The sequence below is a fragment of the Protopterus annectens genome, chromosome 11.part0 (genome assembly GCF_019279795.1).
Source record: "Protopterus annectens isolate FY-2018-M chromosome 11.part0, PAN1.0, whole genome shotgun sequence".
In the NCBI taxonomy this organism is placed as follows: Eukaryota; Metazoa; Chordata; order Ceratodontiformes; family Protopteridae; genus Protopterus; species Protopterus annectens.
This window is the reverse complement of record NC_056745.1, coordinates 1095721235-1095733458: the sequence shown is the minus strand read 5'-3', so window position 1 is coordinate 1095733458 and position 12224 is coordinate 1095721235. Positions and strand designations below refer to the sequence as shown.

Below are 12224 nucleotides of genomic sequence, written 5' to 3'. Positions count from 1 at the left end.
ACAACATCTTTTCTCCACTAAATATATTTTAAAACAATAGTTTGAGTCTTTCTGTGGCAATGTGTTATTTTAATTAGAATTACTTCATTTTTTGTTCATATTTTGGTGACTATATTACTTAATGTACTTGCTTTATTCTGGAACTCTTTAAATATATTCCTCATATATTGTTGACAACCATTGAAATGTCTGTGACAGAAGAAGTATCTACATATAGCCAGATTGGGGTTATGCAGACTTAACCTTCAGTATAATAGGGCATTCTAATTGCTTGATAGGCTTGGTAAGATTTTCAGCATGCCATAATAACACAAAATATGTCTGAGTATGGGTTGCCATGGGATTTACTCATATCTAGCTCATATCTGGTGTAGTTTAGTCAAAAGGAAGAAGCATATATAACCTAAACTCAGACTCAGGCGTAAGTAAATTCCAGCATAACCTAACCCAAGCATGGCATACATGTCATGATCACTGTTATTTTTTTAGGTTATGTAATATTTTATTTTGTATTCATTTTTGTTTTATTTTGGTGTTGTGCTCTTTCCTAAAGTAGATTGGATTGTAAGTTAGCAACATGCTTCTCAGCCTGTATTCATTAAAAATAGCTGCAAAGGCCCTTGAAAAGTAGGTACAAAAATCTGAACCTCTAATTAGCATAAACAATGAATACCAAATAGCGCACAACTCTTCTTGCTTTTATTTAGAATATGGGATACTACATAGAAACACTTTAAAAAACAGAGTGACAAAAATGATAGAAAAATATACACACATTATCAAAGAGACAGTGTAAAATCTGTAGAATTTAATGAGCTTTATAGCAATATGCTACCACACACGATAATTTATTTTTACTTCTGAAAAAAGACGGATGCTAAATATGTGTCCTCTTCCTTTAAATTACTATTGCCACTAGTATGGTCATGTTGTATTGTTTTCTGTGTACTACACAGCTTCAAAAATCACACATGATGAAGGAGAATTAAAAAAAACTGTGTGGAGGGGAAGAATCAAGCCCTAAAATAGAAACATACCTCCAAAATAGGTACATCATGTGCAGGGTAATTCAAGCCTGAAGGAGCATTTTTACAAAACAGTCAGTGCCAGTGATCAGTAGGTAGAAAACTCTCCTTTGGTGCTGGAAGACCATAAGGCTGTGAGTTCTATTCCCACTCCAGGTGACTGGCTTGCTGACACTGCAGAGCAGCTTTATGGGGTGCTGCACTCCTGAGTGTGTTGTCCATCTAATGGGATATTAAACTGAGGTTTCATCTGCTTGAGCTGTTGGCACCTCAGGTGGATATAAAAGATCCTATGGCATGTATCAAAAAGAGTAAGGGAAGTTCCCTGATGCCCTGGCCAAACTTTCCCCAGGAGTATAAATATCACCGAGGGTCTCCTCTGAAAAGATGCCACTAGCTTAGTGGGATTAAGCTGATCAACGTAGGATAAATAATTCAATAATAAATAAATAGGGAAGTTGAGAGGCCTGGTTAGCAAGCAAAGATTCTCCTCTCCAAGTAAAGAATCACCAGACTGGAAAAACAGTTTAGCACTTTTTCTCTATTTTAACCATAAGGCTTCTTCAGTATAACAACTATTTACAAAATGGTTTAAAAAAGCATACGCCCAGGTCACAGGTTTGGGAACTTACTATGTTCAGACTCTCACAGCTATCCTGCCTTCATTTTTAAAATACACTTTGTTTCATTTTTGTCCAGGAAACAGGTCAGCCCCTGCTCTAAACTGCCAAGAAACTTCACTGGGGCTTGTAAAGTTATATAGTCCATTTGATCTAATACAAAAAGGAAAGCTTCTTTTGGTACAATTCTTAGAATGTTTTGCATAGTGCATGTTATGGTAGTACATACTCGTATATTCTTTGTAATATTTTTTCTGCGTTTTCCTTATATAGTAGGCTTCACATGTGTCACAAGTCACACGATGTACAACTCCAGGTGCTTTTGCAAGTATAATGGTAATCAGCACTAACTCTTCTGTCATAATTTTTACTGCAGTACAGGGGCTGTTGGATATATATATTTGCGTTGCTTACAAAACCTACTGGCAAAGTGCCAGCCCTTATCACTTCAGAGGTCTTGTAATTTACTTTTTCATTTTTGTTTGTATTGTATTTCTATATGTATGTATACTATTGACTATCCTAGTCACCAAATACAAATAAATAAAATTAATTAAAAAAATAACTGTGTGTGTGTGTGTGTGTGTGTGTGTGTGTGTGTGTGTGTGTGTGTGTGTGTGCACGTGTATTACGACCATTGATGCATGAATTACTGGTGGCTGGAAAGTCGTTTCTGCTTCCACTGAAGGATTTGGTATCCAGTCTGTATCTGAATTGTGTAGTTAATGCTATGCATCCCCATTTGCCAGTTTGTTTAGACGTTCATACTTTCATAGGTATATATTAGATTAATGACCTCAGAGGCTTTTAAAAGTCTAGCTATGCATTCCAAATGTAATGAACAAGTTTTGGTGTCCTAAGTGTTATTTTAAGGGTTATATATAAGCTAGAGCATGGGTGGTCAACCAATTGCAGGCTGCCTCTATTCATTAGAGGCATAGGTGTCAAACCAGAGATGGCTTTCCAATTTCCCATCCACTGGTCAAGGTTACTTGTCTTCAAGTCATTGCACTACAGGTACTAGTATGATTCAGTCATAGTTTACACAGGTATAAATGACAAGAGGCCTACCTGCCTAGACTATATGAAGAGAGACATTGTAGAGCTCTCAGAATATATGTCAAAAGCTCATATGTGCCTATCATTTAGCAGCATTCTGCCTCCACCAAGGATGATGCCACAATTCAAACAAAAGATGATTGACTTTAAAAGTTGGCTTAGTTCCTGGTGTCATTCCAGAGGGACACAGTATTTGTCAGCATTCAAGGACATGGTTAACAAACCACATTGCTTTGCCAAGGATGGTCTGCACCTCCCCCTCTAGGCATTTGAATATTGGTTAAAATATTATCCTCCCCCACAGAACCATTTTTGGATAATGCCAAAGTGACAGAACATCTAACATAGCAAAATATACCCAAGGAAATCTAGAGGTATTACTGCTCAATGCTAGGAGTCTGAACAGGTGGCTCCACTCCCTCCAAGCTCTCCTGAACCTGGAGAATGCAGGCATCACTGAAGTTATATGGACCAGGGATATTGAGTGTGGGAGGAGATAGGGGTTAGGCTATGGACTGACAGTGCAGAACATTTTAGCTGACTTGAGGGGGTATTTGTGCACCAGAATTATACTGGTACCTCACAGTAGACCATCAAAATGAGTTATGGATAAGGAAAGAATACGCAACTTCAGGAGAAAGTGGGGTTCACAGAGAATCTAAATGTGGGTAGGGAAGGTTGAAATAACTTTTATAGTTTAGCTGCACAGCCAAACAGATTGTGCTGTCAACATTTTTTGAAGGTTCATATTATAAACAAAGATTAATGGTTCAGGGTACATACCATTGTCAAAGAGTTTTGGTGAAACAAATTCTTGCGCTCGTCCCTTTATTCTTTCGTGCGGCACTGATCGTGTTATTTCTAGGATAATGATGAGTCGAAGGACTAAAGCTGTATATTGATTGTATCAAGATTCTGCACCTTTGCCCTGTCTAGTTGATCTGATGGTTACATCAAGGGATGCTGATAACACAGAGAATGTCAGATAATTGAGTCACAATAGCAACAAATTTATAGGGAGCTCTAAAGAAGAAGAGTAAAAAGTGATGGTCCACCTGTGGAGCCCACTGCAGAAAAATGGCAGATATGTAGCTATATTGTACAGCTTGATAAAATGCAGGGCATATGTTATAAGTTCAAGTAGTTCCCTGTGAATACAATTAAAACCAGAAAACAGGAGGAAGTGGGTTAGATAAAGACCTGTCTGAGGTAAGAACTAGACAAAATAGAAACAACAGGTTTGGGGAAATTCAGAAAACATATTTATTCACAAAGCTTTATTTCACTGAAGTCTGCCAAACACAAATCAGCCAGTGAAACAGTTCAATAAGAAAAGGGCAAGTTTTTTTTTTCTTTTTTTTTTTTTTTTTTGTGAGGCACTTCCACTTCCTTCAATTGGGAGGCTCATTTACTACTCACCTACTGAACTGCAGAGACATCAAAACTTGGTTAACCTGGTTTTGGCAGAAGATTAAGCATTTCCCTTTCTTCAAGATCTTCATTCTTTCTGGCAAATGCTGAGATCGTTTCACTTTTGTTAAAACACATTTTGGTTTACTGTGTTTTTTATTTGTGGTACACATGGAAATAACGGGTCTATATTATGTGATTGAAGAGTCTACTCTTCGAACACATGATCTTCAACAAATACACAGCGAACGCTGTAAACGGCGAATGGCCACGTCCGCGAATATTTTCCTTGGGAAAAAATTAATTTGGCTATTATCTGGAACTGCCCTTTTCTTCAATGTAGAGCAATCTCAGAGTTGGTATATTTGGTTTGGGGGGTGTTAGTGTTTTAAAGTTTTTTTTTATAGCCACGTGAATTTTTTCCTGAGGAAAAAATTTGTGGATGTGGCCGTTCGTGGTTTACAGCGTTCACTGTGTATTAGTCGATGGTTATGTGTTTGAACAGTAGACTCTTTGATCACACAATATAGACCTGAAAATAACATGAGTTAAGAGGATCCTGATCGCGCATTAATCTCCCTGACTTGCATTCAAAAGGCCCTTTTTACACAATGTGGTATTCTGTGATTTACAGATACATTAGCTGTAAGGAAGACAGACCTTATTATCATCTAATTTGCATGTTTGTGAATTGCCATTAATTACTGTGATGTGCAGCTTAGCACTTCCTGTTGTAGCTAACTCTGGTAGCCACACAAATTAAGCACAGGCACCTTCTCCATATCAGGCAGTCTCCCATACATACAAGCAGCCAGTAAAACACACAAATGCATACTCACCACATATGCCTTACTGTGCCTCTAGTCAAAATGTCCATGATATCTCTTCTTCCTCTGCCCAGACTTCACCGAGGATGAAAAGCAGTCCATTCTGCCAGAAAATGTACTTCCTAGCCTGCAGTACATGCATTCTAGGGCACCCAGCTACTTACAAAAATGTGAGACCAGCCATCTCCCTCATATATCACAACCTGTTTCAGGCTTTGGACCCTGAGATACGTAAAAAATACCTACTTCAGGAACATATCCATTGGTGTGGTGGACTAACGCAGAGGTTTTGAATGCCGAGGGTGTATGTCCCAAATCTCTTAACATGCCTTTTTCCTATATACACAATCACGAATTGCATCCCTGGTGTGTAGTGGTGGCTCAAAGGACTAAATCATTTGTGGGAGATGGGAGAGTACAAGGTTTTCAATGTGCTTTGTGTCTTCTACAGCATGCTTAATTTCCCAAGTGTTTAGAGATTCCGCAAACCTTTTGTTCCTTATGTACTTTTAAATCACCCCATATTGAATATCTCTAGTATCTAGTGTTTCCCCCACCTCTGGGTCCCCATACTGTTTAAGTGTCATTATGTACAATGACTTTAAAGGTATCCCTGGTAGACAGTGGTCCCTCATCTACATAAATGTGTAGTCACTGGTAGCTAGTGGTTCTATAGGGGTATACAGAGGTATTCATTGCTTACACACACACACACACACACACACACACACACACACACACACACACACACACACACACACACACTCATTCATTCATTGCTTACACACACACACCAGTTGTACTCACACACTCGTCCATTCATTGCTTACACACACACACACACACACACACACACACACACACACACACACACACACACACACACACACACCAGTTGCACTCACACACTCATTCATTCATCGCTTACACACACACACACACACACACACACACACACACACACACACACACACACACACATACACACACCAAACTGGCCCCCTCTCTAACTCCCTTAACTCAAGTTTCTAGACAGACTTCCAGTCACACATACACTCACAGATGCAGCCCCTCATACATACACGTATACTTCTGCTATGCCTACCGTACCACTACACTGCTGGTACATATATCTACACAATGGCTGAACATTCTACACAATGGCTGAATGCTGCCATTTGACCATCCTAGCCATATCGTACCACTACACTCCTGGTATGTATATTTACACAATGGTTGAACACTGCCATTTGACCATCCTAGCCCTACAGTACCACTACATTCCCGGTACATATATCTACACAATGGCTGAACACTGCCATTTGACCATCCTAACCCTACCATACCACTACACTCCTGGTACTTATATCTACACAATGGCTCAACACTACCATTTGACCATCCTAGCCTTACCATACCACTAATCTCCTGGTATATATATCTACACAAAGCTGAACATTCTACACAATGGCTGAAAACTGCCATTTGACCATTTTGGCCCTACCGTACCACTACATTCCTGGTACGTATATATCTACACAATGGTTGAACATTCTACACAATGGCTGAACACTGCCATTTGATCATCCTAGCCCTACAGTACCACTACACTCCCGGTACATATATCTACACAATGGCTGAACATTGCCTTTTGACCATCCTTGCCCTACCGTACCACTACATTCCCCAGTATGTATAGCTACACAATGGCTGAACACTGCCATTTGACCATATTCAGTACTTCAGTATGGTAGAGTGGCTGTGCTAATCTACACACGCGATGCATATAGCATAACCATGGAGGCAGCCCAGTGCAGTGCTGCATGTCTTCATGGTAAAATCACAATGTTAGGGCTGTCTTTGAATGAAAAGTTTGTGAGGTGTACACCTCATGTACACCTTGCAGTAACCTTTGTGAATTCCTCCCAGCTCTTCCATTTTCTCTACATAGATAATGCATGTGTATGCTGTCATTAACACTTGAAATGGCTATATAAAATCTCCTCCTTTATAACCCATTGTAGAAGAAGGCTTATCTGGTGATGCCATTTTTAGCCCAGAGAAAGAGAAAGGGATTAGGCTTTCATAAAATTAGTAATTTAAAATAACTGTATATCCTTTACATCTTATACTGACAAGAAAAAATATCAATATAAGATGAAATAGGTTACCTTATGAAAGTTATGAAATGTGTACAGTTTTGCAGCTTTGAGTTTGGTGAGATATTGGAAAAGATTTAAGGGCTCACTAATAAAAAGTAAATATTTAAATAGTAATCTTATCTATTATGTATGAATGTTGCATATGTGGTCTAAATAATATGGTATGACTATGTTTTGTACTGGATACAAATAGGTTAATTTTCTTACAGACACTTAACATGAAAGGAAATCAATTCAAACAAAGCCAAGGCGAAAATAACTTGGCCTGCCTGTATAAAAGACATAAAACAGAATTGGAGACACAGAACATTTCCTCATCAGTTGCCCATCTGTTATGAAATTTGTGAATGAAGTGAAAACTGACAAGAACCATGGTCCCTGGCCAGTTAAAAATCTATTGAGCTGTTATATGAAATAGAAAGAAAATAGACTACAAATATAATTTAATTTTTTGGTATTAAGTAAGACAGTTGGACAGCATTAAACTATGTCTATAGAAGTCACACTTCTTTGAAGAAGTGTAGATGAGCTGTAAGAACATTATAAAGATGGTATTTGCCAGATGATAGCAGATCGCTGCCAAGGGTATATCATGGGCATTTCTAATACTTCATTGAACTTACTCTTAGCTTGCAGAGATGGAACCTTGATTTTATGATTTTTACTGAACTGTACTTTAGTGAACAACCCATTTAAGCCTGTTATATTTACTTCAGTGTTGTGTATCATAGTTTTCAGTCCTGTATATTTTGTACTTCGATACATTTTTTATTACATTTTAACGGTTTGGAAACATGGCTGATATTTGCATTTGTTTTGGGCAATTGCCATTCTTATAGTCATGTGGGTTTTTTTGTACTTTTTATCCCACGGCCTGACAATTGTCCATCCTTTTCTTGACCAATTGACCTGAGCATTGCCCTTCACCAGGATGAGGGTCATCTGTGAGGGTACATTATTCAGGCAGCTGTCACAGATGGTTTACAGTTTTTCTTATTTTATGCTGTCCTTGCCTGCATGTGCATATGTAAGCTGCTGGCAGGTGGCTATGCAGTATATTTACCATCTTGAGGAGTTCCCCTCACTTCTTTGAGAATGTTTCTAGAAATTAACCACACCTCATTCTGCAAGTCACTGCAGGCTGCCCTCTCTTGTCTCCATCAAGGACAACAAGCCTACAAGTATAACTTTGAACATGTGCCCATTCAGCCACCCTTAGAGAGATGAGCAGGCTCTGCCGCTTCATTCCTCACAGAGATTTTTTTTCCAAAAGGATTGTTGAGCTGGCCCATCTAGGATCCTGGAATTATGTTGCTGGCAGCCATCATATGGATAAGTGTAGTGGTGTTCTATACTTTGGAGAAACGTATATGAAACCTTGTTAGTATGTTGCATTGGCAGCACAGGCAGAATGTTGCCTGAGCATGGAGTGAGCAAAGACTGACCTGCTACAGACATGCTCAATCAGTTTATTGAAGGGTGTAATGGTTCACCTTTACAGATATGAATGCACTGCTCAGTGTACCGCATTACCCCTTCTTAAAGCCTGAACCCATTAAATAATGTTCTGGAATGATATTAACCCCAAAAGAGTTAGCAGATGCAGTGACCTGTGTAGTAATGGAATGCAACAACATCCCGTGCATGCAGCCACTCAGAATCATTGCCAACAATTTCATAATTCAGTACATCACATAGTGAGTTAGTCTTCTAACCCTTTTCAGTTCTGCTAGTTCTGATACTGTTTTCTGGCTCACTGGCACAATGGATGCTGTTATGTATGACACTATCTAGGGAACAATCTAGGGATGGAAACTGACTCACAATGTTCATTTGGCTCATGAGCAGAGACACTGGCCCAAGCAGTAGAAACTGGATTCATTTTATGTGATGAGGCAGCATCTTTAGCCATTGCTGATCTAGGTCTTGGATGGTTAGGGTGTCTCTTATAGGAGATCTTTGAATCAGTTCCTGGAACTCGATATGAGGCTTCACTGATGTATCCATAATACTTTGTCTAACCACTTTGGACCTCCCCCATTCATATACTTGAGCTACAGTGAACTGGCCTCTTGGAGACATCTGTCCCTTGAAGATTTGCTGTACTGAAACTTTGGAAAGTACTACTACTTTTACAAAGTGCCACTAAAACTCAGTTTCATCAAGTCCAACCTGGTGCTGATATTTTTCTTAAGATCAGTTCTGTAGGTGTCTGTTACGTTGTACAGTTTATATTTTTTATTTGTTATAATGTGAGTGGTGAAATTTTATCTTCTCTTTCTGAGATGATGATTGATAATTTCTTCATGTCTCCATTGAAAGATTGTACAGATCGTTTGGCTAACCCATTGGTTTTGCGGTGCCCCAGTACTCTCAATAAATGGATTATTCCATTTGTTAAAGTGTACTGATACAGTTCAGTAATTTACCTCTTGCAACATGCTATGGTGCCTTGATGCTTACCATACAAAATATATCTGCCCCAGTTCTTCCTTTAATCCTTCATAAAGCTGTAGTTCTCCTTATGCCAGGGTGAGCTGAACTTATCTCTTGGTAAACATAGGACTAGTAATAACCTTATCGGTTGGTGATGTCAGTTTACAGTTGACATGCATCCATAGACATTAGTAGATGCACTTAGAGCATATGCAGGACATGTCTATTAAAGTCTGCAAAGGCATCATCGTGTTATCCCTATGGCAGCAATAGCAAAAGATAAAAGATTTTTATGAGTTGTCTCAATTAAAAAGTATGTGAATTGTTTAAGAAATGGCCTATATTTATTCAAAACGCTAGTGGTGACTGTTCATTGTGACACTTAAGCTGCTCTGTGCCATGCCATGCCTTTTGTTTGAACTGTAACAAAACACTTTAACAAAATGACAACATTGTTTTAATCCATATTGGGTTCCTTTGTCAGTGACATTATGCTTGGATGGACCATAAGCTGCAAGAACCTTTTGCATATGACTAGTAGTAACTCAAGATATGATTTTGTCCATTTCAAACAGGCATTCAGAGCTATCATGGATGCAATATTCACAAACGTTTTGTGAAACAGTGTGTTGACTTTCTTCTAACATCTACTGAGGAATTCTCAAGGGTGCAATTGTTGTGCTACTCTTGGGATCTGTTTCATTTGACACAGCCATAAGTTATGCACTCTTTCTCAATCTCTTCTTCTAATGATGGCCACTAAACTACATTTCTAACTTGTCTTGTTTACGTAGTGCTTTTATTTTAACATTGCTAGAGTAGACAGTATGGAGTTCTGTCAATACAGCTATATGCAGATATAGGGAACTTGAGTGCCACATAAAAGGCAACTTTCTTCTATTAAAAGTTAATTTATTTTCATATAAACATTTTCAGACTATCACTAGCATTTGCTGCTGTGGTTGCTGTTGGGCAGCCTGGTATTTAACAAGCTGACAGTTTATTTCCTTCTACCTGCTGAATGTGCAGCTAAGGGTCAGATCCTTTTTACTGTTATACACATGAGAATTTCCCAATATAATAGCAGAGAGGCTGTGCCAGCAAACTGTGAAACTTCTTTTAATTCTGCTTCTGAAAATTGCAAAACATTTACTGCTACTAGATGCTTCCCTGTTAGGGATGTGAGCCTTGTTGGAGGGTATTCTAATTAAGGGCCATTGTGTTTCACTGTGGTCTCATTGCAAATAAGGGCATTTAGCTCTAACTGGTACTTGAGGGAGAAAAGAGATGCTTCTTTCCTTTAAACTGCAAGCCTATCACAGTGTGTTCACTTAGTGGGCCCAAGTTGGCTGACTGGGACAACAAACACACTAACAAAAAAGGGGGAACAGGCATAAGCCCCTCACTCCAACCCTCCATGCCCATCTCTTCTGGTGCCAGAGCTGCTATATAGTAGCTGGGCCATAGTCATGCTCTATCTATATTACAGAGCCAAGCGCTTGCTGCACAAAAAGTATATTTTCAGTGGTGTTGCATTAACGTTTTGGCTTAGTTTTCTTCCAAGATCAGTTTTGCCTGGATTAGAATCCTTAATAAAAATCCAGAAAAGGTTGACAATAAATGGCAAATGGCCAGTAACAGATGACTTTGACCACAGCTGGCTTATCATTACTGTCACTATTTTGGATTTAGTAGCTCAGTTTGGGTTTCAGCAGTATATACCAAAAGCAACAAGATATGCCAGCTCATGATAGGTTTCTTTTATTAACTAGATTTTGGCAGACTGTGAAATTAAGATCACTAATTGTGAGGTTTTATTTTATAGGTTCATAGATTAGTACTAGGCTAATTGCTGTTGAGGGCCATTTTAAGCCTAGTCAGTTACTCCATGTGAGATTCAAACCTTTAAGTCTTAAATTACCATATCCTATTTCTGTATGAATCTGAATATAATAGTTACTTGGGAAATCAAAACATTTTTTTTCCTTTGGAAATTTTGTAAAACTAGCATTTTGTCATTTTTCTTATAAACTTGGCATTTTTAAGTGGTTATATTTTTACCTGGCTATAAATGCTTGTAAAAGAAAATGAATATGTTTAACAACAGCAGCCCTACAACAATTAGCTGATAAATTAGGGTGCAACTGAATTAAAAAGAATAAGGACAAAATTCTCGGGGTTGACAGTGTAACATTCTATTATTAAGAATTACAAAGTATTCATGCCATAACCCCCCATCAGTACATAACTTCAAAGTATATTTCACCACTTTTGCAGATGATTTAAATATATACTGCATTACACCAAATTCAGATATAAACAAAATAATAACTGCAATTGAACAATTCTCGATCATGTCTAGCTACAAACTAAATTTTAATAAAAACAATATTTTCCCCTTAAAAACACCCAAACTTATCCCATTAATACCACTATTGGACATAATAAAAATAAAAGAAGAAACTAAATATTTGGAAATTACCTTCTTTCAGAAAAAACAAGATTTCTACCAATATAATGTAACTCTCAAATGGCAAAACATAATGCAAGATTGTAAAAGATGGAACAACCTAAAACTACTATTCATGGCATAAGTATCAATAATCAAAATTAATATCCTACCTAGACTAATGCATATTTTCATGACATCACAGGTAATGATACATAATAAATTATTTAACCAAT

The 12224-nt window shown here is 38.1% G+C and overlaps 1 protein-coding gene across 1 annotated transcript in view; it reads left to right on the top strand.

The window, feature by feature from the left end:
* Positions 1-12224, top strand: part of TMTC2 (transmembrane O-mannosyltransferase targeting cadherins 2) — a 1891588-nt gene that overhangs the window by 74894 nt on the left and 1804470 nt on the right. The window lies entirely within an intron of this gene.